Source organism: Echeneis naucrates, chromosome 4, assembly GCF_900963305.1.
Source record: "Echeneis naucrates chromosome 4, fEcheNa1.1, whole genome shotgun sequence".
Lineage (NCBI taxonomy): Eukaryota > Metazoa > Chordata > Actinopteri > Carangiformes > Echeneidae > Echeneis > Echeneis naucrates.
The window spans coordinates 18,660,935-18,681,486 of NC_042514.1; the positions used below are offsets into that span (position 1 = coordinate 18,660,935).

The window sequence follows — 20,552 nt, forward strand, 5'->3', positions numbered from 1 at the left end:
AAGCCAATTCTCTAATTGAATTAAGAGGTATGCAGTAACTAAAAAGAAATGCTGCTCTGTTTCCAGCTGACAGCAAACATGTCTCCGTCCAGTTTCGAACTGGGGACCTTTCACCACAGAGAAACGCTATCTAATCATAATCAGCCTGGATGGCATTATGTTGGCTTCCAGCTCCACTGTTAGAAACCTTGGTGGAACCTTTGACCAGGACATGTCCTTTGTCCCTCACATAAAAGAAGTCAGTAGGGCAGCTTTGTTCCACCTGAGAAACATCAGGAAAATCAGAGACATCCTCTCTCAGGATGATGCAGAAAAACTCGTCCATGCATTTTAACTTTCAGGCTGGACTACTGTAACTCGTTACTATCTAGATGTCCAAACAAATCTCTGAAAGGCCTCTAGACCTGCTCTTCATGTAAAGTACCTTTATGTCACGTTGTTATGATTTGGCGCAATACAAAGACCTGCCCCTCATGTAATTTTACTACGAAAATTGAAGCAGCTGAGAATGCAAGGCAAGAACCAAAAACATCGCTAAAGCCAATTTTTCTAATTGAATTAAGAGGTATGCCTTAACTAAAGAGAGATGCTGATTTATTTCCAATTGACAGCAAACATGTTTCCGCCCAGTTTCGAACTGGGGACCTTTCGGGTGTGAGGCGAACGTGATGACCACTACACTACGGAAACCTGCACAGGTCACTGCCTTCGCCTTGACAATGAAATGCCATCGTTACTACAGCAATTACACAAACAGCTGAAGCCAATTCTCTAATCTAAATCAGAGGTAGCAATAACCAAACACACAGGTCCGGCATGTGTAGAGCCGACAGCAAATCTGTTTCTGCCCAGGTTCGAACTGGGGACCTTTCGCGTGTAAGGCGAACGTGATGACCACTACACTACAGAAACCTGCCCCGGGCACGCCCTTTCCATTGACGATGAAATGCCATCGTTACTTCAAATATTGAAGTCGCTGAGAATGTAAGCAACGAATCAAAAACATCGCGAAAGCAAATGCTCTAATCGAATTAAGAGGTATGCCTTCACTTCGCTACTTGGACCAATCCTCTTTACGCTTCATCTGCTTCCTCTAGGCAACATTATCATGACATCAGACATGTCTTGAACACATACAAGTCTGGATGACCCATAATTTTTTTACTCCTTAATTCTGACAAAACTGACATGCCATTGTTACTACAAACATTACAGAAAGTGAGAATGCAAGTGATGCACCAAAAGCATAGTTGAAGCCAATTCTCCAAACTAATTCTGAGGTAGGCCTGACCTAATACACACATCCTACTCTCCTGCATTAATTCCATAATCAGAGTCCACAACAAATCTGGGTAGTTTTCCAACCCAGCGCTGGTTAAATAGTGGACCGACTAAACGTTGGGTTAGCTTCACCAAACAAACTGGGTCTGTTCATTCAACCCAGGAAGATGGGTTGTTAAAATATCCCCAATATGGCTTATATTGACTATAATACTGGATTAATTTCACCCCACTAATGGGATATTATTATTGTTTTTGTTGCTCCACCATATAATGTGAAAAATTATCAAAAAAAGTATAGATTTCTCTGGCACAACTGATGGTCATCAGTTTAACTACACATGATCATACTCACACCAGGTCTAGCATTTTCTTGTACATCTTATTGACTATCTGACCTCTCTGCCTTTGTTAAGAAAGAAAAAAAATTAAGTTCTGTTTTTGCCCAGTTTCGAACTGGGGACCTTTCGCGTATTAGGCCAACGTGATGACCACTATACTACAGAAACGTGCACGGGCCAGCCCCTTCCCCTTGATGATGAAATGCCATCGTTACTACGAAAATTTAAGCAACTGAGAATGCAAGGCAAGAACCAAAAACATCGCGAAAGCCAATTCTCTAATTGAATTAAGAGGTATGCAGTAACTAAAAAGAAATGCTGCTCTGTTTCCAGCTGACAGCAAACATGCTTCCGCCCAGTTTCGAACTGGGGACCTTTCACCACAGAGAAATGCTATCTAATCATAATCAGTCTGGATGGCATTACGTTGGCTTCCAGCTCCACTGTAAGAAACCTTGGTGGAACCTTTGACCAGGACATGTCCTTTGTCCCTCACATAAAAGAAGTCAGTAGGGCAGCTTTGTTCCACCTGAGAAACATCAGGAAAATCAGAGACATCCTCTCTCAGGATGATGCAGAAAAACTCGTCCATGCATTTGTAACTTTCAGTCTGGACTACTGTAACTCGTTACTATCTAGATGTCCAAACAAATCTCTGAAAGGCCTCTAGACCTGCTATTCATGTAAAGTACCTTGATGTCACGTTGTTATGATTTGGCGCAATACAAAGACCTGCCCCTCATGTAATTTTACTACGAAAATTGAAGCAGCTGAGAATGCAAGGCAAGAACCAAAAACATCGCTAAAGGCAATTCTTTAATCGAATAAAGAGGTATGCATTAACTGGAAAAAAGACGCTGATTTATTTCCAGCTGACAGCAAAGATGTTTCCGCCCAGTTTCGAACTGGGGACCTTTCACGTGTTAGGCGAACGTGATGACCACTACACTACTGAAACCTGGATACAAGCGGCTCCGCCCCTTCCAATCTAATGATTCTGACGTGAACAGGTACTTTCATAAAAGCTGCATTTGCTCTTCCAGTTGCATCACCGAAATTTGGTCTTCCTAAGAATAGATGCAGATACTGGCAGGTATATTCAATAAAAGTCTTGAAGTGAAGCATCAGCTGACCTCTGACCTCTCTGCCTTTGTTGAAAAAGAATTACAGAAAATACTGTTCCTGCACAGTTTCGAACTGGGGACCTTCCGCGTGTGAGGCGAACATGATGACCACTACACTACAGAAACCTGCACAGGCCAGCCCCTTCCCCTTGATGATGAAATGCCATCGTTAATACGAAAATTGAAGCAACTGAGAATGCAAGGCAGGAACCAAAAACATCTGTTTCCAGTTGACTGCAAACATGTTTCCGCCCAGTTTCGAACTGGGGACCTTTCGCGTGTTAGGCGAACGTGATGACCACTACACTACGGAAACCCGCACAGGTCACCTCCTTCCGCTTATCAAGAAATGCCATCATTACCACTGTTGCGATAGCCTCCCACGTGCTCTGAAAAGAACAATCGAGAATCCTACATCCTGAAGCCTGGGCCAGAGTTGTCTACCTGTTTTAAAATGGCGCCATGACCCCAGGATCCACCCCTAGGGTATGGTTTTGAGTTTGAACAGGAGGGCATTTGCCAAACGCCAGCGCCCTCAGCAGGGATCCCCGATGACATCACACAGGTAATAAAAACGCTTCATGGCTCTTGATCTTCGCTTTTTCCCAGTGCCCCAGTTGTGGTAGAGAGCTGTCCCAGCTTTCGAGTAGCAGCAGCGGTGTCCCTGACACCAGAACAATTGCAGTGGTATCAGATGTCGGAAGAGGCCGTCCCACAAGTGTCTCTGGCTTTACATCCTAAACATCAGGTTAAAGAATTGGGTGGGATGGTAAAACTAGCATTAGCACAGGATGATTGGGTTATCACGGACATTCGCGGAGTACTTTATTCGGCTAGAGCCAACATATACTCAATTCAAGTAGAAGCCGTAGATAGCTCAGTTCTGGAGGAGGCCCAGGTCTCTCGGTTTCAGGGTCTATCATTGACTCTCTACCAGAGTCCCTATGGGCGCAGGGCCCAACAGAAGTGGGACTGGTGCAATGTGAACCATTAACTTTTGAGGTGAACACCTCTGATCCAGTGTGGATCAATCAGTACCCCCACAAGCCCCAAGCAGAGGAGGGCATCGCAGACACCATTCAGGGCCTCATATCACAGGGCGTATGATCTCTGACCTCTCTGCCGTTGTTGAAAAAGAATAAGTGAAAACACAGTTTCTGCCCAGTTTCGAACTGGGGACCTTTCGCGTGTGAGGCGAACGTGATGACCACTACACTACAGAAACCTGCACAGGACACCATCTTCCCCTTGATGATGAAATGCCATCGTTAATACGAAAATTGAAGCAACTGAGAATGCAAGGCAGGAACCAAAAACATCTGTTTCCAGCTGACAGCAAACATGTTCCCGCCCAGTTTCGAACTGGGGACCTTTCGCGCGTTAGGCGAATGTGATGACCACTACACTACGGAAACCTGCACTGGTCACTCCCTTCCCCTTGACGATGAAATGCCATCGTTACTTCGAATATTGCTGACAATGCAAGGGAAGAACCAAAAACATCGCTAAAGGCAATTCTTTAATCGAATTAAGAGGTATGCATTAACTGGAAAAAAGACGCTGATTTATTTCCAGCTGACAGCAAAGATGTTTCTGCCCAGTTTCGAACTGGGGACCTTGCGCGTGTGAGGCGAATGTGAGGACCACTACACTACAGAAACCTGCACAGGTCAGCCCCTTCCCCTTGATGATGAAATGCCATCGTTAATACGAAAATTGAAGCAACTGAGAATGCAAGGCAGGAACCAAAAACATCTGTTTCCAGCTGACAGCAAACATGTTTCCGCCCAGTTTCGAACTGGGGACCTTTCGCGTGTTAGGCGAACGTGATGACCACTACACTACGGAAACCCGCACAGGTCAGCTCCTTCCGCTTATCAAGAAATGCCATCATTACCACTGTTGCGATAGTCTCCCACGTGCTCTGAAAATAACAATCGAGAATCCTACATCCTGAAGCCTGGGCCAGAGTTGTCTACCTGTTTGAAAATGGCGCCATGACCCCAGGATCCACCCCTAGGGTATGGTTTTGAGTTTGAACAGGAGGGCATTTGCCAAACGCCAGCGCCCTCAGCAGGGATCCCCAATGACGTCACACAGGTATTAAAGACGCTTCATGGCTCTTGATCTTCGCTTTTTCCAAGTGCCCCAGTTGTGGTAGAGAGCTGTCCCAGCTTTCGAGTAGCAGCAGCGGTGTCCCTGAAACCAGAACAATTGCAGTGGTATCAGATGTCGGAAGAGGCCGTCCCACAAGTGTCTCTGGCTTTACATCCTAAACATCAGGTTAAAGAATTGGGTGGGATGGTAAAACTAGCATTAGCACAGGATGATTGGGTTATCACGGACATTCGCGGAGTACTTTATTCGGCTAGAGCCAACATATACTCATTCAAGTAGAAGCCGTAGATAGCTCAGTTCTGGAGGAGGCCCAGGTCTCCCGGTTTCACGGTCTATCATTGACTCTCTACCAGAGTCCCTATGGGCGCAGGGCCCGACAGAAGTGCGACTGGTGCAATGTGAACCATTAACTTTTGAGGTGAACACCTCTGATCCAGTGTGGATCAATCAGTACCCCCACAAGCCCCAAGCAGAGGAGGGCATCGCAGACACCATTCAGGGCCTCATATCACAGGGCGTATGATCTCTGACCTCTCTGCCGTTGTTGAAAAAGAATAACTGAAAACACAGTTTCTGCCCAGTTTCAAACTGGGGATCTTTCGCATGTTAGGCGAACGTGATGACCGATACACTACGGAAAGCTGCACTGGACACTCCCTTCCCCTTGACGATGAAATGCCATCGTTACTTCGAATATTGCTGACAATGCAAGGGAAGAACCAAAAACATCGATAAAGGCAATTCTTTAATCGAATTAAGAGGTATGCATTAACTGGAAAAAAGACGCTGATTTATTTCCAATGACAGCAAAGATGTTTCCGCCCAGTTTCAAACTGGGGACCTTTCGCGTGTTAGGCGAACGTGATGACCACTACACTACGGAAACCTGAATGCAAGCTGCTCCGCCCCTTCCAATCTAATTTTTTCTGACGTGAACAGGTACTTTCATACAAGCTGCATTTGCTCTTCCAGTTGCATCACCGAAATTTGGTCTTCCTAAGAATAGATGCAGATACTGGCAGGTATACTCACGAGAAGTCTTGAAGTGAAGCATCAGCTGACCTCTGACCTCTCTGCCTTTGTTGAAAAAGAATTACAGAAAATACTGTTCCTGCCCAGTTTCGAACTGGGGACCTTTCGCGTGTGAGGCGAACGTGATGACCACTACACTACAGAAACCTGTACAGGGCACTCTCTTCCCCTTGATGATGAAATGCCACCGTTACTACTGTTGCGATCGCCTCCCACGTGCTCTGAAAAGAACAATAGAGTGGCCTACATCCTGAAGCCTGGGCCAGAGTTGTCTGCCTGTTTGGAAATGGCGCCATGACCCCAGGATCCACCCCTAGGGTGTGGTTCTGAGTTTGAAGAGGAGGGCATTTGCTAGACGCCAGCGCCCTCAGCAGGGATCCCCGATGACGTCACACAGGTAATAAAGACGCTCCATGGCTCTTGATCTTCGCTTTTTCCCAGTGCCCCGGTTGTGGGAGAGAGCTGTCCCAGCTTTTGTCTGGACCTCTCCAATGATATTCTAATTGCTTCAGACAATGGATCAGCCTCCATACTTCTCCTTTTGGATCTTAGTGCTGCTTTCGACACCATAGATCACAATATTTTACTAGAGACTGGAACATGAAATTGGGATTAAAGGAACTGCAATAAGGTGGTTCAAATCCTATTTATCAGATAGACATCAGTTTGTTCATGTTCACAACAGCTCCTCCTCATGCACTGCAGTAAGTTATGGAGTCCCACAGGTTTGGGTACTTGGACCAATCGTCTTTACGCTTCATCTAGGCACCAAATGCCATCTTTACTACCGCAATTACACAATGAATTGACCAAACAAACAGCTGAAGCCAACATTTTCTATTCTAATTCAGAGGTAGCACTTACCAAATACACAGGTCATACTCGCTCCACGGCTCTCGATCTTCGCTGTTTCCCAGTGCCCCGGTTGTGGGAGAGAGCTGTTCCAGCTTTCGTCTGGACCTCTGATTGTTGCATCACCGAAATTTGCTCTTCCTACGAATAGACGCAGATACTGGCAGGTCTACTCACGAGAAGTCTTGAAGTGAAGCATCAGCTGATCTCTGAGCTCTCCGCCGTTGTTGAAATAGAATAACTGAAAACACAGTTTCTGCCCAGTTTCGAACTGGGGACCTTTCGCGTGTGAGGCGAACGTGATGACCACTACACTACAGAAACCCGCACAGGACACCCTCTTCCCCTTGACGATGAAATGCCATCGTTACTTCGAATATTGCTGACAATGCAAGGGAAGAACCAAAAACATCGCTAAAGGCAATTCTTTAATCGAATTAAGAGGTATGCATTAACTGGAAAAAAGACGCTGATTTATTTCCAGCTGACAGCAAAGATGTTTCCGCCCAGTTTCGAATTGGGGACCTTTCGCGTGTGAGGCGAACGTGATGACCACTACACTACAGAAACCTGTACAGGACACCCTCTTCCCCTTGATGATGAAATGCCACCGTTACTACTGTTGTGATGGCCCTTGTTGGCCATCGTTAATACGTAAATTGAAGCAATTGAGAATGCAAGGCAAGAACCAAAAACATCGCGAAAGCCAATTCTCTAATTGAATTAAGAGGTATGCAGTAACTAAAAAGAAATGCTGCTCTGTTTCCAGCTGACAGCAAACGTGTTTCCGCCCAGTTTCAAACTGGGGACCTTTCACCACAGAGAAATGCTATCTAATCATAATCAGTCTGGATGGCATTACGTTGGCTTCCAGCTCCACTGTTAGAAACCTTGGTGGAACCTTTGACCAGGACATGTCCTTTGTCCCTCACATAAAAGAAGTCAGTAGGGCAGCTTTGTTCCACCTGAGAAACATCAGGAAAATCAGAGACATCCTCTCTCAGGATGATGCAGAAAAACTCGTCCATGCATTTGTAACTTTCAGTCTGGACTACTGTAACTCGTTACTATCTAGATGTCCAAACAAATCTCTTAAAGGCCTCTAGACCTGTTCTTCATGTAAAGTACCTTTATGTCACGTTGTTATGATTTGGCGCAATACAAAGACCTGCCCCTCATGTAATTTTACTACGAAAATTGAAGCAGCTGAGAATGCAAGGCAAGAACCAAAAACATCGCTAAAGCCAATTTTTCTAATTGAATTAAGAGGTATGCCTTAACTAAAAAGAGATGCTGATTTATTTCCAATTGACAGCAAACATGTTTCCCCCCAGTTTCGAACTGGGGACTTTCCGCGTGTTAGGCGAACGTGATGACCACTACACTACGGAAACCTGCACACGTCACCGCCTTCCCCTTGACAATGAAATGCCAGCGTTACTACAGCAATTACACAAACAAACAGCTGAAGCCAATTCTCTAATCAAAATCAGAGGTAGCAGTAACCAAACACACAGGTCCGGCTTGTGTCGAGCCAACAGCAAACCTGTTTCTGCCCAGGTTCGAACTGGGGATCTTTCGCGTGTAAGGCGAACGTGATGACCACTACACTACAGAAACCTGAGCACAAGCTGCTCTGCCCCTTCTGTCAGGTTTAAGCCACCTAGAACATGATGAAACACAGGGAAGAAAGACAAAGGACAACAGCGCTCATTTTTACTTGCAAGGAGAACAGACAGAGATATGTTCAGTTACATTCTCTAACTATTCTGACGTATCTCTTCCGTTCTCCCCTCTTTATTTCCTTAGGGTGGTCCCTAGTTAGTATGATCTCAAGTCCTGTAAGAAAAACACAAGTTTCTGCATTCCTGCAGGGTTAGTAAAAGTACAAAAGATACTCATGAGAAGTCTTGAAGTAAAGTATCAGCTGATCTGTGACCTCTCTACCTTTGTTAAGAAACACAGAAAGTTCTGTTTCTGCCTAGTTTCGAACTGTGGACCTTTCGCGTGATAGGCTAACGTGATGACCACTACACTACAGAAACCTGCGCAAGCAGCCCCTTCCCCTTGATGATGAAATGCCATTGTTACTACGAAAATTTAAGCAACTGAGAATGCAGGGCAAGAACCAAAAACATCGCGAAAGCCAATTCTCTAATTGAATTAAGAGGTATGCAGTAACTAAAAAGAAATGCTGCTCTGTTTCCAGCAAACATGTTTCCGCCCAGTTTCGAACTGGGGACCTTTCGCGTGTTAGGCGAACGTGATGACCACTACACTACGGAAACCCGCACAGGTCACCTCCTTCCGCTTATCAAGAATGCCATCATTACCACTGTTGCGATCGCCTCCCACGTGCTCTGAAAAGAACAATCGAGAATCCTACATCCTGAAGCCTGGGCCAGAGTTGTCTGCCTGTTTGAAAATGACGCCATGACCCCAGGATCCACCCCTAGGGTATGGTTTTGAGTTTGAACAGTAGGGCATTTGCCAAACGCCAGTGCCCTCAGCAGGGATCCCCGATGACGTCACACAGGTAATAAAGACGCTTCATGCGACAATGCAAGGCAAGAACCAAAAACATCACTAAAGCCAATTTTTCTAATTGAATTAAGAGGTATGCCTTAACTAAAAAGAGATGCTGATTTATTTCCAATTGACAGCAAACATGTTTCCGCCCAGTTTCGAACTGGGGACTTTTCGCGTGTTAGGCGAACGTGATGACCACTACACTACAGAAACCTGCACAGGTCACTGCCTTCCCCTTGACAATGAAATGCCAGCGTTACTACAGCAATTACACAAACAAACAGCTGAAGCCAATTCTCTAATCAAAATCAGAGGTAGCAGTAACCAAACACACAGGTCCGGCTTGTGTAGAGCCGACAGCAAACCTATTTCTGCCAAGGTTCGAACTGGGGATCTTTCGCGTGTAAGGCGAATGTGATGACCACTACACTACAGAAACCTGAGCACAAGCTGCTCTGCCCCTTCTGTCAGGTTTAAGCCACCTAGAACATGATGAAACACAGGGAAGAAAGACAAAGGACAACAGCGCTCATTTTTACTTGCAAGGAGAACAGACAGAGATATGTTCAGTTACATTCTCTAACTGCTCTGACGTATCTCTTCCGTTCTCCCCTCTTTATTTCCTTAGGGTGGTCCCTAGTTAGTATGATCTCAAGTCCTGTAAGAAAAACACAAGTTTCTGCATTCCTGCAGGGTTAGTAAAAGTACAAAAGATACTCATGAGAAGTCTTGAAGTAAAGTATCAGCTGATCTCTGACCTCTCTACCTTTGTTAAGAAACACAGAAAGTTCTGTTTCTGCCTAGTTTCAAACTGTGGACCTTTCGCGTGATAGGCTAACGTGATGGCCACTACACTACAGAAACCTGCACAAGCAGCCCTTCCCCTTGATGATGAAATGCCATCGTTACTACGAAAATTTAAGCAACTGAGAATGCAGGGCAAGAACCAAAAACATCGCGAAAGCCAATTCTCTAATTGAATTAAGAGGTATGCAGTAACTAAAAAGAGATGCTGATTTATTTCCAGCTGACAGCAAACATGTTTCCGCCCAGTTTCGAACTGGGGACCTTTCGCGTGTTAGGCGAACGTGATGACCACTACACTATGGAAACCCGCACAGGTCACCTCCTTCCGCTTATCAAGAAATGCCATCATTACCACTGTTGCGATCGGCTCCCACGTGCTCTGAAAAGAACAATCGAGAATCCTACATCCTGAAGCCTGGGCCAGAGTTGTCTGCCTGTTTGAAAATGACGCCATGACCCCAGGATCCACCCCTAGGGTATGGTTTTGAGTTTGAACAGGAGGGCATTTGCCAAACGCCAGCGCCCTCAGCAGGGATCCCCGATGACGTCACACAGGTAATAAAGACGCTTCATGGCTCTTGATCTTCGCTTTTTCCCAGTGCCCCGGGACAGCTGTCCCAGCTTTTCTCTGGACCTCTCCAATGATATTCTAATTGCTTCAGACAATGGATCAGCCTCCATACTTCTCCTTTCGGATCTTAGTGCTGCTTTCGACACCATAGATCACAATATTTTACTACAGAGACTGGAACATGAAATTAGGATTAAAGGAACTGCACTCAGGTGGTTCAAATCCTATTTATCAGATAGACATCAGTTTGTTCATGTTCACAACAGCTCCTCCTCATGCACTGCAGTCAGTTATGGAGTCCCACAGGTTTGGGTACTTGGACCAATCGTCTTTACGCTTCATCTAGGCACCAAATGCCATCTTTACTACCGCAATTACACAATGAATTGACCAAACAAACAGTTGAAGCCAACATTTTCTATTCTAATTCAGAGGTAGCACTTACCAAATACACAGGTCATACTCGCTCCACGGCTCTCGATCTTCGCTGTTTCCCAGTGCCCCGGTTGTGGGAGAGAGCTGTTCCAGCTTTCGTCTGGACCTCTGATTGTTGCATCACCGAAATTTGCTCTTCCTACGAATAGACGCAGATACTGGCAGGTCTACTCACGAGAAGTCTTGAAGTGAAGCATCAGCTGATCTCTGACCTCTCTGCCGTTGTTGAAAAAGAATAACTGAAAACACAGTTTCTGCCCAGTTTCGAACAGGGGACCTTTCGCGTGTGAGGCGAACGTGATGACCACTACACTACAGAAACCTGCACAGGACACCCTCTTCCCCTTGATGATGAAATGCCATCGTTAATACGAAAATTGAAGCAACTGAGAATGCAAGGCAGGAACCAAAAACATCTGTTTCCAGCTGACAGCAAACATGTTTCCGCCCAGTTTCGAACTGGGGACCTTTCGCGAGTTAGGCGAACGTGATGACCACTACACTACGGAAACCCGCACAGGTCACCTTCTTCCGCTTATCAAGAAATGCCATCATTACCACTGTTGCGATAGCCTCCCACGTGCTCTGAAAATAACAATCGAGAATCCTACATCCTGAATCCTGGGCCAGAGTTGTCTACCTGTTTGAAAATGGCGCCATGACCCCAGGATCCACCCCTAGGGTATGGTTTTGAGTTTGAACAGGAGGGCATTTGCCAAACGCCAGCGCCCTCAGCAGGGATCCCCGATGACGTCACACAGGTAATAAAGACGCTTCATGGCTCTTGATCTTCGCTTTTTCCCAGTGCCCCAGTTGTGGTAGAGAGCTGTCCCAGCTTTCGAGTAGCAGCAGCGGTGTCCCTGACACCAGAACAATTGCAGTGGTATCAGATGTCGGAAGAGGCCGTCCCACAAGTGTCTCTGGCTTTACATCCTAAACATCAGGCTAAAGAATTGGGTGGGATGGTAAAACTAGCATTAGCACAGGATGATTGGGTTATCACGGACATTCGCGGAGTACTTTATTCGGCTAGAGCCAACATATACTCAATTCAAGTAGAAGCCGTAGATAGCTCAGTTCTGGAGGAGGCCCAGGTCTCCCGGTTTCACGGTCTATCATTGACTCTCTACCAGAGTCCCTCTGGGCGCAGGGCCCGACAGAAGTGCGACTGGTGCAATGTGAACCATTAACTTTTGAGGTGAACACCTCTGATCCAGTGTGGATCAATCAGTACCCCCACAAGCCCCAAGCAGAGGAGGGCATCGCAGACACCATTCAGGGCCTCATATCACAGGGCGTATGATCTCTGACCTCTCTGCCGTTGTTGAAAAAGAATAACTGAAAACACAGTTTCTGCCCAGTTTCAAACTGGGGATCTTTCGCCTGTAATGCAAACGTGATGACCGATACACTACGGAAAGCTGCACTGGACACTCCCTTCCCCTTGACGATGAAATGCCATCGTTTCTTCGAATATTGCTGACAATGCAAGGGAAGAACCAAAAACATCGCTAAAGGCAATTCTTTAATCGAATTAAGAGGTAAGCATTAACTGGAAAAAAGACGCTGATTTATTTCCAGCTGACAGCAAAGATGTTTCCGCCCAGTTTCGAACTGGGGACCTTTCGCGTGTGAGGCAAACTTGATGACCACAACACTACAGAAACCGGAATGCAAGCTGCTCCGCCCCTTCCAATCTAATGATTTCTGACGTGAACAGGTACTTTCATAAAAGCTGCATTTGCTCTTCCAGTTGCATCACCGAAATTTGGTCTTCCGAAGAATAGATGCAGATACTGGCAGGTATACTGACGAGAAGTCTTGAAGTGAAGCATCAGCTGACCACTGACCTCTCTGCATTCGTTGAAAAAAAAAAAAAAATTAAGTTGTGTTTCTGCCCAGTTTCGAAATGGGGACCTTTCGCGTATGAGGTAAACGTGACGACCACTACACTACAGAAACCTGCCCCGGGCACGCCCTTCCCATTGACGATGAAATGCCATCGTTACTTCAAATATTGAAGTCGCTGAGAATGCAAGCAACGCATCAAAAACATCGCGAAAGCAAATGCTCTAATCGAATTAAGAGGTATGCCTTCACTTCGCTACTTGGACCAATCCTCTTTACTGTACTACTACTGTACTACTGGACTACTGTAACTCGTTACTATCTAGATGTCCAAACAAATCTCTGAAAGGCCTCTAGACCTGCTCTTCATGTAAAGTACCTTTACTTTTTGGTACAGTGATGTAAAGGATGTAAAGTACCTTTACATGAAGAGCATCAGCTGACCACTGACCTCTCTGCATTTGTTGAAAAAAAAAAAAAAAATTCCACCTTCCAGGTGGAAGGAAGCAAGACTTGGTATCACCTAAATCACTGTACCAAAAAGGTTCCGAAAGACAAAAAGGGCATTATAAAACTGAGAGAGAACGATGAGGAGAATGACTGTGTGGTGCAAACTAGTGACAAGCACTCTCTTGTTAATGTCACTAGGCTGCCAAGTGTCCAAGCTCTCCTTAACTGCACAGGCTTCTCTCGATGCCCTGTTTCCTCCTATTTTTCTCACTGGTGCCATGCATTTCCCGAAGTCCTCTGCCTCTTCCAGCAGCCACACTGTTTCAGTTGGGGCAAGGAGGAAATTATGCAGGATGCATGCTGCCATCGCAAGCGTGTCCACGTGCAGTTCCCAGGCAATTTTGGAAGTTCCACTTCGCCCGGAAGCGTTGTGCTATCTCAATCATGTCTTTCCTTTTGCCCCACCTAAACCCGAGAAGGTCTGACTGAAATTCTTCTTTTTCTTTAATTATATAACATTATTGATTGTAATATCTTTACATTCTATGTGCAAAGTTCCAATGAGGTAATAGATCATTCTTGTGTCCGTGACACCAATGTTGTTTGTGTTTGTTTTGTATTTCGAAAAGCAACGTGAGCGTTGCTTTTGCAGAGGAGAGATCTTCTACAAAAGTGTCGGCATGTGCCTCTGTTGATCTGGCTCTGCCCACTGCATCAGTGTGACGGTCTGTTTCTCCCGCTCCAAGCCTATCTATAGCACAGACTGTTTCCGTAGCAGAGTCTGTACTGGGGCCGACTACATCTGGCGAGAGATACAGGCCCCACAGGTCCTGGAGCCCAAGAGAGAGGTGGGGGCTTGCACCAGCCCAAGAAGGAGCCACAGACAACAGCAGACCTCTGATTTGGAAGACCGTCTTTTATCAATTCTAGAAGAGCCAAATATGAAACCTGACAGTAAGCTCGATGAGTGTTATCACTTCTCACTGAGCCTCATCCCACAACTGGACCAAAACAGGAGGCGGCAGGCAATAATTGGCATTTTAACTTGCTGCATGACATAGAGAGCAGCACCGCTTCAATGCAGCAGTCAAGAAAGCAACAAAACTGCACCTGACCTCAATATCCCTCACACCCCGCTCCTTCCGATGAAATGATTTCTGACATGCATCGGTGCTTTCATGAAAGCTGCGCTTGCCCTTATCGGTGCATAACCAAAAACCTGATCTCTAAACTGACAGATGTAGATATTGGCCAGTAAATGAAGGAGGAATCTGGAAATGAAACATTACATGATCTCTGTTGCGTGTTAAGCAAACGTGATGACCACTACACTACGCAATCCTGCAAGGGTTATGCAATTCCCCTTCTGAAGAAATACCATCATTACTACGGAACGTCCAGAAAGCAAAAATGCAAGTGATGCAGCAAACACAGAGCTGAAGCCAATTCTCTACTCTAATGCAGAGGTAGTCCTTACCAAATACACAGATTCTGCTCTCCTGCATTTCCCCATAATCAAAGGCAACAGCCAATCTGTTTCTGCCCAGGTTCAAAATGAGGCTCTTTCACGTGTTAGGCAAACGTGATAACCACTACACTACGGAAACCTGCACAGGGTGTTCCTTTCTCCTTTGCGATGAAATGCCATCGTTACGACAGCAATTACAGAAGCTGAGGATGCAAGCAATGGACCAAACAAACAGCTGAAGCTAATTCTCCAATCTAAATCAGAGATAGCTCTTACCAAATACACAGGTGTGGCTCTCCTGCATTTTTTTTTTTTCAATTTTTAGAGCCGACAGCAAATCTGTGCCTGCCCAGGTTCGAACTGGGGAGCTTTCACGTGTAAGGCGAACATGATGACCAATACACCACAGAAACCTGAACACAAGCGACTCCGCCCCTTCCAATCTAAACTGAACAGGTACTTTCATAAAAGCTGCTTTTGCTCTTATTGTTGCATCACTGAAATTTGGTCTTCCTACAAATAGATGTAGATACTGGCAGGTATCCTCACGAGAAGTCTTGAATTGAAGAATCAGATGATCTCTGACATCGTTACTTTGAATATTGAAGTAGCTGAGAATGCAAGCAAAGCACCAAAAACATCGCTAAAGCCAATTCTCGAATTGAATTAAGAGGTATGCATTAACTAAAAACAGACGCTGCATTACTACAGCAATTACACAAAGAAAACAGCTGACGCAAATTCTCTAATCTAAATCAGAGGTGGCACTTACCAAATACACAGGTCCAGCTTGTCTGCATTTTTCCCATATTTAGAGCCGACAGCAAATCTGTTTCCGCCCAGGTTCGAACTGGGGATCTTTCACGTGTAAGGCAAACATGATGACCACTACACTACGGAAACCTGAACACAAGCTCCTCCGCCCCTTCTGTCAGGTTTAAGCCACCTAGAAAATTATTAAACTAGTTACAGGACGTTGCAGCTCTAAAGGGCGGGGAAATACACAGCTGCAACGTAGTAGATGAATAGTTGCTTGTTGAATAATCATATTCACGTTACGCCTCTGAAACATGACACACGAACACTTTGAGGAGCTAGTTCATAACCGAAGTAATCTGGTTTCAGCCTCCTCCTGTTTTCATGTTCCTCTTCGAAGGTCGTTGCTTATCTTCCGGAGGTATGATCTCAGTTCCTGTAAGAAAAACACAAGTTTCTGCATTCCTGCAGGGTTAGTAAAAGTAGAGCAATACTGTGATAATCATTTTATGTATTTTTATTCTAACACCTTCCAATCTAATGATTTCTGACGTGAACGGGTACTTTCATAAAAGCTGCATTTATTCTTATTGTTGCATCACCGAAATTTGGTCTTCCTACGAATAGATGCAGATACTGTCAGGTATACTCATGAGAAGTCTTGAAGTGAAGCATCAGCTGACCACTGACCTCTCTGCATTCGTTGAAAAAAAAAACAAAGAAGTTGTGTTTTTGCCCAGTTTCGAACTGGGGACCTTTCGCGTATTAGGCCAACGTGATGACCACTATACTACAGAAACGTGCACGGGCCAGCCCCTTCCCCTTGATGATGAAATGCCATCGTTACTACGAAAATTTAAGCAACTGAGAATGCAAGGCAAGAACCAAAAACATCGCGAAAGCCAATTCTCTAATTGAATTAAGAGGTATGCAGTAACTAAAAAGAAATGCTGCTCTGTTTCCAGCTGACAGCAAACATGCTTCCGCCCAGTTTCGAACTGGGGACCTTTCACCACAGAGAAATGCTATCTAATCATAATCAGTCTGGATGGCATTACGTTGGCTTCCAGCTCCACTGTAAGAAACCTTGGTGGAACCTTTGACCAGGACATGTCCTTTGTCCCTCACATAAAAGAAGTCAGTAGGGCAGCTTTGTTCCACCTGAGAAACATCAGGAAAATCAGAGACATCCTCTCTCAGGATGATGCAGAAAAACTCGTCCATGCATTTGTAACTTTCAGTCTGGACTACTGTAACTCGTTACTATCTAGATGTCCAAACAAATCTCTGAAAGGCCTCTAGACCTGCTATTCATGTAAAGTACCTTGATGTCACGTTGTTATGATTTGGCGCAATACAAAGACCTGCCCCTCATGTAATTTTACTACGAAAATTGAAGCAGCTGAGAATGCAAGGCAAGAACCAAAAACATCGCTAAAGGCAATTCTTTAATCGAATAAAGAGGTATGCATTAACTGGAAAAAAGACGCTGATTTATTTCCAGCTGACAGCAAAGATGTTTCCGCCCAGTTTCGAACTGGGGACCTTTCACGTGTTAGGCGAACGTGATGACCACTACACTACTGAAACCTGAATACAAGCGGCTCCGCCCCTTCCAATCTAATGATTTCTGACGTGAACAGGTACTTTCATAAAAGCTGCATTTGCTCTTCCAGTTGCATCACCGAAATTTGGTCTTCCTAAGAATAGATGCAGATACTGGCAGGTATATTCAATAAAAGTCTTGAAGTGAAGCATCAGCTGACCTCTGACCTCTCTGCCTTTGTTGAAAAAGAATTACAGAAAATACTGTTCCTGCACAGTTTCGAACTGGGGACCTTCCGCGTGTGAGGCGAACATGATGACCACTACACTACAGAAACCTGCACAGGCCAGCCCCTTCCCCTTGATGATGAAATGCCATCGTTAATACGAAAATTGAAGCAACTGAGAATGCAAGGCAGGAACCAAAAACATCTGTTTCCAGTTGACTGCAAACATGTTTCCGCCCAGTTTTAAACTGGGGACCTTTCGCGTGTTAGGCGAACGTGATGACCACTACACTACGGAAACCCGCACAGGTCACCTCCTTCCGCTTATCAAGAAATGCCATCATTACCACTGTTGCGATAGCCTCCCACGTGCTCTGAAAAGAACAATCGAGAATCCTACATCCTGAAGCCTGGGCCAGAGTTGTCTACCTGTTTTAAAATGGCGCCATGACCCCAGGATCCACCCCTAGGGTATGGTTTTGAGTTTGAACAGGAGGGCATTTGCCAAACGCCAGCGCCCTCAGCAGGGATCCCCGATGACATCACACAGGTAATAAAAACGCTTCATGGCTCTTGATCTTCGCTTTTTCCCAGTGCCCCAGTTGTGGTAGAGAGCTGTCCCAGCTTTCGAGTAGCAGCAGCGGTGTCCCTGACACCAGAACAATTGCAGTGGTATCAGATGTCGGAAGAGGCCGTCCCACAAGTGTCTCTGGCTTTACATCCTAAACATCAGGTTAAAGAATTGGGTGGGATGGTAAAACTAGCATTAGCACAGGATGATTGGGTTATCACGGACATTCGCGGAGTACTTTATTCGGCTAGAGCCAACATATACTCAATTCAAGTAGAAGCCGTAGATAGCTCAGTTCTGGAGGAGGCCCAGGTCTCTCGGTTTCAGGGTCTATCATTGACTCTCTACCAGAGTCCCTATGGGCGCAGGGCCCAACAGAAGTGGGACTGGTGCAATGTGAACCATTAACTTTTGAGGTGAACACCTCTGATCCAGTGTGGATCAATCAGTACCCCCACAAGCCCCAAGCAGAGGAGGGCATCGCAGACACCATTCAGGGCCTCATATCACAGGGCGTATGATCTCTGACCTCTCTGCCGTTGTTGAAAAAGAATAAGTGAAAACACAGTTTCTGCCCAGTTTCGAACTGGGGACCTTTCGCGTGTGAGGCGAACGTGATGACCACTACACTACAGAAACCTGCACAGGACACCATCTTCCCCTTGATGATGAAATGCCATCGTTAATACGAAAATTGAAGCAACTGAGAATGCAAGGCAGGAACCAAAAACATCTGTTTCCAGCTGACAGCAAACATGTTCCCGCCCAGTTTCGAACTGGGGACCTTTCGCGCGTTAGGCGAATGTGATGACCACTACACTACGGAAACCTGCACTGGTCACTCCCTTCCCCTTGACGATGAAATGCCATCGTTACTTCGAATATTGCTGACAATGCAAGGGAAGAACCAAAAACATCGCTAAAGGCAATTCTTTAATCGAATTAAGAGGTATGCATTAACTGGAAAAAAGACGCTGATTTATTTCCAGCTGACAGCAAAGATGTTTCTGCCCAGTTTCGAACTGGGGACCTTGCGCGTGTGAGGCGAATGTGATGACCACTACACTACAGAAACCTGCACAGGTCAGCCCCTTCCCCTTGATGATGAAATGCCATCGTTAATACGAAAATTGAAGCAACTGAGAATGCAAGGCAGGAACCAAAAACATCTGTTTCCAGCTGACAGCAAACATGTTTCCGCCCAGTTTCGAACTGGGGACCTTTCGCGTGTTAGGCGAACGTGATGACCACTACACTACGGAAACCCGCACAGGTCAGCTCCTTCCGCTTATCAAGAAATGCCATCATTACCACTGTTGCGATAGTCTCCCACGTGCTCTGAAAATAACAATCGAGAATCCTACATCCTGAAGCCTGGGCCAGAGTTGTCTACCTGTTTGAAAATGGCGCCATGACCCCAGGATCCACCCCTAGGGTATGGTTTTGAGTTTGAACAGGAGGGCATTTGCCAAACGCCAGCGCCCTCAGCAGGGATCCCCAATGACGTCACACAGGTATTAAAGACGCTTCATGGCTCTTGATCTTCGCTTTTTCCAAGTGCCCCAGTTGTGGTAGAGAGCTGTCCCAGCTTTCGAGTAGCAGCAGCGGTGTCCCTGAAACCAGAACAATTGCAGTGGTATCAGATGTCGGAAGAGGCCGTCCCACAAGTGTCTCTGGCTTTACATCCTAAACATCAGGTTAAAGAATTGGGTGGGATGGTAAAACTAGCATTAGCACAGGATGATTGGGTTATCACGGACATTCGCGGAGTACTTTATTCGGCTAGAGCCAACATATACTCAATTCAAGTAGAAGCCGTAGATAGCTCAGTTCTGGAGGAGGCCCAGGTCTCCCGGTTTCACGGTCTATCATTGACTCTCTACCAGAGTCCCTATGGGCGCAGGGCCCGACAGAAGTGCGACTGGTGCAATGTGAACCATTAACTTTTGAGGTGAACACCTCTGATCCAGTGTGGATCAATCAGTACCCCCACAAGCCCCAAGCAGAGGAGGGCATCGCAGACACCATTCAGGGCCTCATATCACAGGGCGTATGATCTCTGACCTCTCTGCCGTTGTTGAAAAAGAATAACTGAAAACACAGTTTCTGCCCAGTTTCAAACTGGGGATCTTTCGCATGTTAGGCGAACGTGATGACCGATACACTACGGAAAGCTGCACTGGACACTCCCTTCCCCTTGACGATGAAATGCCATCGTTACTTCGAATATTGCTGACAATGCAAGGGAAGAACCAAAAACATCGATAAAGGCAATTCTTTAATCGAATTAAGAGGTATGCATTAACTGGAAAAAAGACGCTGATTTATTTCCAATGACAGCAAAGATGTTTCCGCCCAGTTTCAAACTGGGGACCTTTCGCGTGTTAGGCGAACGTGATGACCACTACACTACGGAAACCTGAATGCAAGCTGCTCCGCCCCTTCCAATCTAATTTTTTCTGACGTGAACAGGTACTTTCATACAAGCTGCATTTGCTCTTCCAGTTGCATCACCGAAATTTGGTCTTCCTAAGAATAGATGCAGATACTGGCAGGTATACTCACGAGAAGTCTTGAAGTGAAGCATCAGCTGACCT

At 45.7% G+C, this 20,552-nt stretch overlaps 32 non-coding genes across 32 annotated transcripts; all 32 read right to left on the reverse strand.

Moving 5' to 3' along the window:
* Window positions 1-617: 617 nt before the first annotated feature.
* On the reverse strand, window positions 618-690 carry trnav-cac (transfer RNA valine (anticodon CAC)). Its single transcript has one exon. It is a non-coding gene; the product is annotated as a tRNA-Val (tRNA).
* Window positions 691-839: 149 nt separating this feature from the next.
* On the reverse strand, window positions 840-912 carry trnav-uac (transfer RNA valine (anticodon UAC)). Its single transcript has one exon. It is a non-coding gene; the product is annotated as a tRNA-Val (tRNA).
* Window positions 913-1,717: 805 nt separating this feature from the next.
* Window positions 1,718-1,790, reverse strand: trnai-aau (transfer RNA isoleucine (anticodon AAU)). The gene has a single exon. It is a non-coding gene; the product is annotated as a tRNA-Ile (tRNA).
* A 717-nt stretch (window positions 1,791-2,507) lies between these two features.
* On the reverse strand, window positions 2,508-2,580 carry trnav-aac (transfer RNA valine (anticodon AAC)). The gene has a single exon. It is a non-coding gene; the product is annotated as a tRNA-Val (tRNA).
* Window positions 2,581-2,799: 219 nt separating this feature from the next.
* Window positions 2,800-2,872, reverse strand: trnav-cac (transfer RNA valine (anticodon CAC)). Its single transcript has one exon. It is a non-coding gene; the product is annotated as a tRNA-Val (tRNA).
* A 117-nt stretch (window positions 2,873-2,989) lies between these two features.
* Window positions 2,990-3,062, reverse strand: trnav-aac (transfer RNA valine (anticodon AAC)). The gene has a single exon. It is a non-coding gene; the product is annotated as a tRNA-Val (tRNA).
* An 836-nt stretch (window positions 3,063-3,898) lies between these two features.
* On the reverse strand, window positions 3,899-3,971 carry trnav-cac (transfer RNA valine (anticodon CAC)). The gene has a single exon. It is a non-coding gene; the product is annotated as a tRNA-Val (tRNA).
* Window positions 3,972-4,088: 117 nt separating this feature from the next.
* Window positions 4,089-4,161, reverse strand: trnav-aac (transfer RNA valine (anticodon AAC)). Its single transcript has one exon. It is a non-coding gene; the product is annotated as a tRNA-Val (tRNA).
* Window positions 4,162-4,524: 363 nt separating this feature from the next.
* Window positions 4,525-4,597, reverse strand: trnav-aac (transfer RNA valine (anticodon AAC)). Its single transcript has one exon. It is a non-coding gene; the product is annotated as a tRNA-Val (tRNA).
* Window positions 4,598-5,677: 1,080 nt separating this feature from the next.
* On the reverse strand, window positions 5,678-5,750 carry trnav-aac (transfer RNA valine (anticodon AAC)). Its single transcript has one exon. It is a non-coding gene; the product is annotated as a tRNA-Val (tRNA).
* A 220-nt stretch (window positions 5,751-5,970) lies between these two features.
* trnav-cac (transfer RNA valine (anticodon CAC)) lies at window positions 5,971-6,043 on the reverse strand. The gene has a single exon. It is a non-coding gene; the product is annotated as a tRNA-Val (tRNA).
* A 956-nt stretch (window positions 6,044-6,999) lies between these two features.
* On the reverse strand, window positions 7,000-7,072 carry trnav-cac (transfer RNA valine (anticodon CAC)). Its single transcript has one exon. It is a non-coding gene; the product is annotated as a tRNA-Val (tRNA).
* A 173-nt stretch (window positions 7,073-7,245) lies between these two features.
* trnav-cac (transfer RNA valine (anticodon CAC)) lies at window positions 7,246-7,318 on the reverse strand. Its single transcript has one exon. It is a non-coding gene; the product is annotated as a tRNA-Val (tRNA).
* A 977-nt stretch (window positions 7,319-8,295) lies between these two features.
* Window positions 8,296-8,368, reverse strand: trnav-uac (transfer RNA valine (anticodon UAC)). Its single transcript has one exon. It is a non-coding gene; the product is annotated as a tRNA-Val (tRNA).
* A 352-nt stretch (window positions 8,369-8,720) lies between these two features.
* trnad-auc (transfer RNA aspartic acid (anticodon AUC)) lies at window positions 8,721-8,793 on the reverse strand. Its single transcript has one exon. It is a non-coding gene; the product is annotated as a tRNA-Asp (tRNA).
* Window positions 8,794-8,963: 170 nt separating this feature from the next.
* trnav-aac (transfer RNA valine (anticodon AAC)) lies at window positions 8,964-9,036 on the reverse strand. Its single transcript has one exon. It is a non-coding gene; the product is annotated as a tRNA-Val (tRNA).
* A 381-nt stretch (window positions 9,037-9,417) lies between these two features.
* On the reverse strand, window positions 9,418-9,490 carry trnav-aac (transfer RNA valine (anticodon AAC)). Its single transcript has one exon. It is a non-coding gene; the product is annotated as a tRNA-Val (tRNA).
* A 153-nt stretch (window positions 9,491-9,643) lies between these two features.
* trnav-uac (transfer RNA valine (anticodon UAC)) lies at window positions 9,644-9,716 on the reverse strand. The gene has a single exon. It is a non-coding gene; the product is annotated as a tRNA-Val (tRNA).
* A 601-nt stretch (window positions 9,717-10,317) lies between these two features.
* Window positions 10,318-10,390, reverse strand: trnav-aac (transfer RNA valine (anticodon AAC)). Its single transcript has one exon. It is a non-coding gene; the product is annotated as a tRNA-Val (tRNA).
* A 949-nt stretch (window positions 10,391-11,339) lies between these two features.
* Window positions 11,340-11,412, reverse strand: trnav-cac (transfer RNA valine (anticodon CAC)). The gene has a single exon. It is a non-coding gene; the product is annotated as a tRNA-Val (tRNA).
* Window positions 11,413-11,529: 117 nt separating this feature from the next.
* Window positions 11,530-11,602, reverse strand: trnav-aac (transfer RNA valine (anticodon AAC)). The gene has a single exon. It is a non-coding gene; the product is annotated as a tRNA-Val (tRNA).
* A 3,594-nt stretch (window positions 11,603-15,196) lies between these two features.
* trnav-uac (transfer RNA valine (anticodon UAC)) lies at window positions 15,197-15,269 on the reverse strand. The gene has a single exon. It is a non-coding gene; the product is annotated as a tRNA-Val (tRNA).
* Window positions 15,270-15,686: 417 nt separating this feature from the next.
* On the reverse strand, window positions 15,687-15,759 carry trnav-uac (transfer RNA valine (anticodon UAC)). The gene has a single exon. It is a non-coding gene; the product is annotated as a tRNA-Val (tRNA).
* A 580-nt stretch (window positions 15,760-16,339) lies between these two features.
* trnai-aau (transfer RNA isoleucine (anticodon AAU)) lies at window positions 16,340-16,412 on the reverse strand. The gene has a single exon. It is a non-coding gene; the product is annotated as a tRNA-Ile (tRNA).
* A 717-nt stretch (window positions 16,413-17,129) lies between these two features.
* Window positions 17,130-17,202, reverse strand: trnav-aac (transfer RNA valine (anticodon AAC)). Its single transcript has one exon. It is a non-coding gene; the product is annotated as a tRNA-Val (tRNA).
* Window positions 17,203-17,422: 220 nt separating this feature from the next.
* trnav-cac (transfer RNA valine (anticodon CAC)) lies at window positions 17,423-17,495 on the reverse strand. Its single transcript has one exon. It is a non-coding gene; the product is annotated as a tRNA-Val (tRNA).
* Window positions 17,496-17,612: 117 nt separating this feature from the next.
* trnav-aac (transfer RNA valine (anticodon AAC)) lies at window positions 17,613-17,685 on the reverse strand. Its single transcript has one exon. It is a non-coding gene; the product is annotated as a tRNA-Val (tRNA).
* Window positions 17,686-18,521: 836 nt separating this feature from the next.
* trnav-cac (transfer RNA valine (anticodon CAC)) lies at window positions 18,522-18,594 on the reverse strand. Its single transcript has one exon. It is a non-coding gene; the product is annotated as a tRNA-Val (tRNA).
* Window positions 18,595-18,711: 117 nt separating this feature from the next.
* Window positions 18,712-18,784, reverse strand: trnav-aac (transfer RNA valine (anticodon AAC)). The gene has a single exon. It is a non-coding gene; the product is annotated as a tRNA-Val (tRNA).
* Window positions 18,785-18,957: 173 nt separating this feature from the next.
* Window positions 18,958-19,030, reverse strand: trnav-cac (transfer RNA valine (anticodon CAC)). Its single transcript has one exon. It is a non-coding gene; the product is annotated as a tRNA-Val (tRNA).
* Window positions 19,031-19,147: 117 nt separating this feature from the next.
* trnav-aac (transfer RNA valine (anticodon AAC)) lies at window positions 19,148-19,220 on the reverse strand. The gene has a single exon. It is a non-coding gene; the product is annotated as a tRNA-Val (tRNA).
* Window positions 19,221-20,301: 1,081 nt separating this feature from the next.
* Window positions 20,302-20,374, reverse strand: trnav-aac (transfer RNA valine (anticodon AAC)). The gene has a single exon. It is a non-coding gene; the product is annotated as a tRNA-Val (tRNA).
* Window positions 20,375-20,552: the final 178 nt, after the last annotated feature.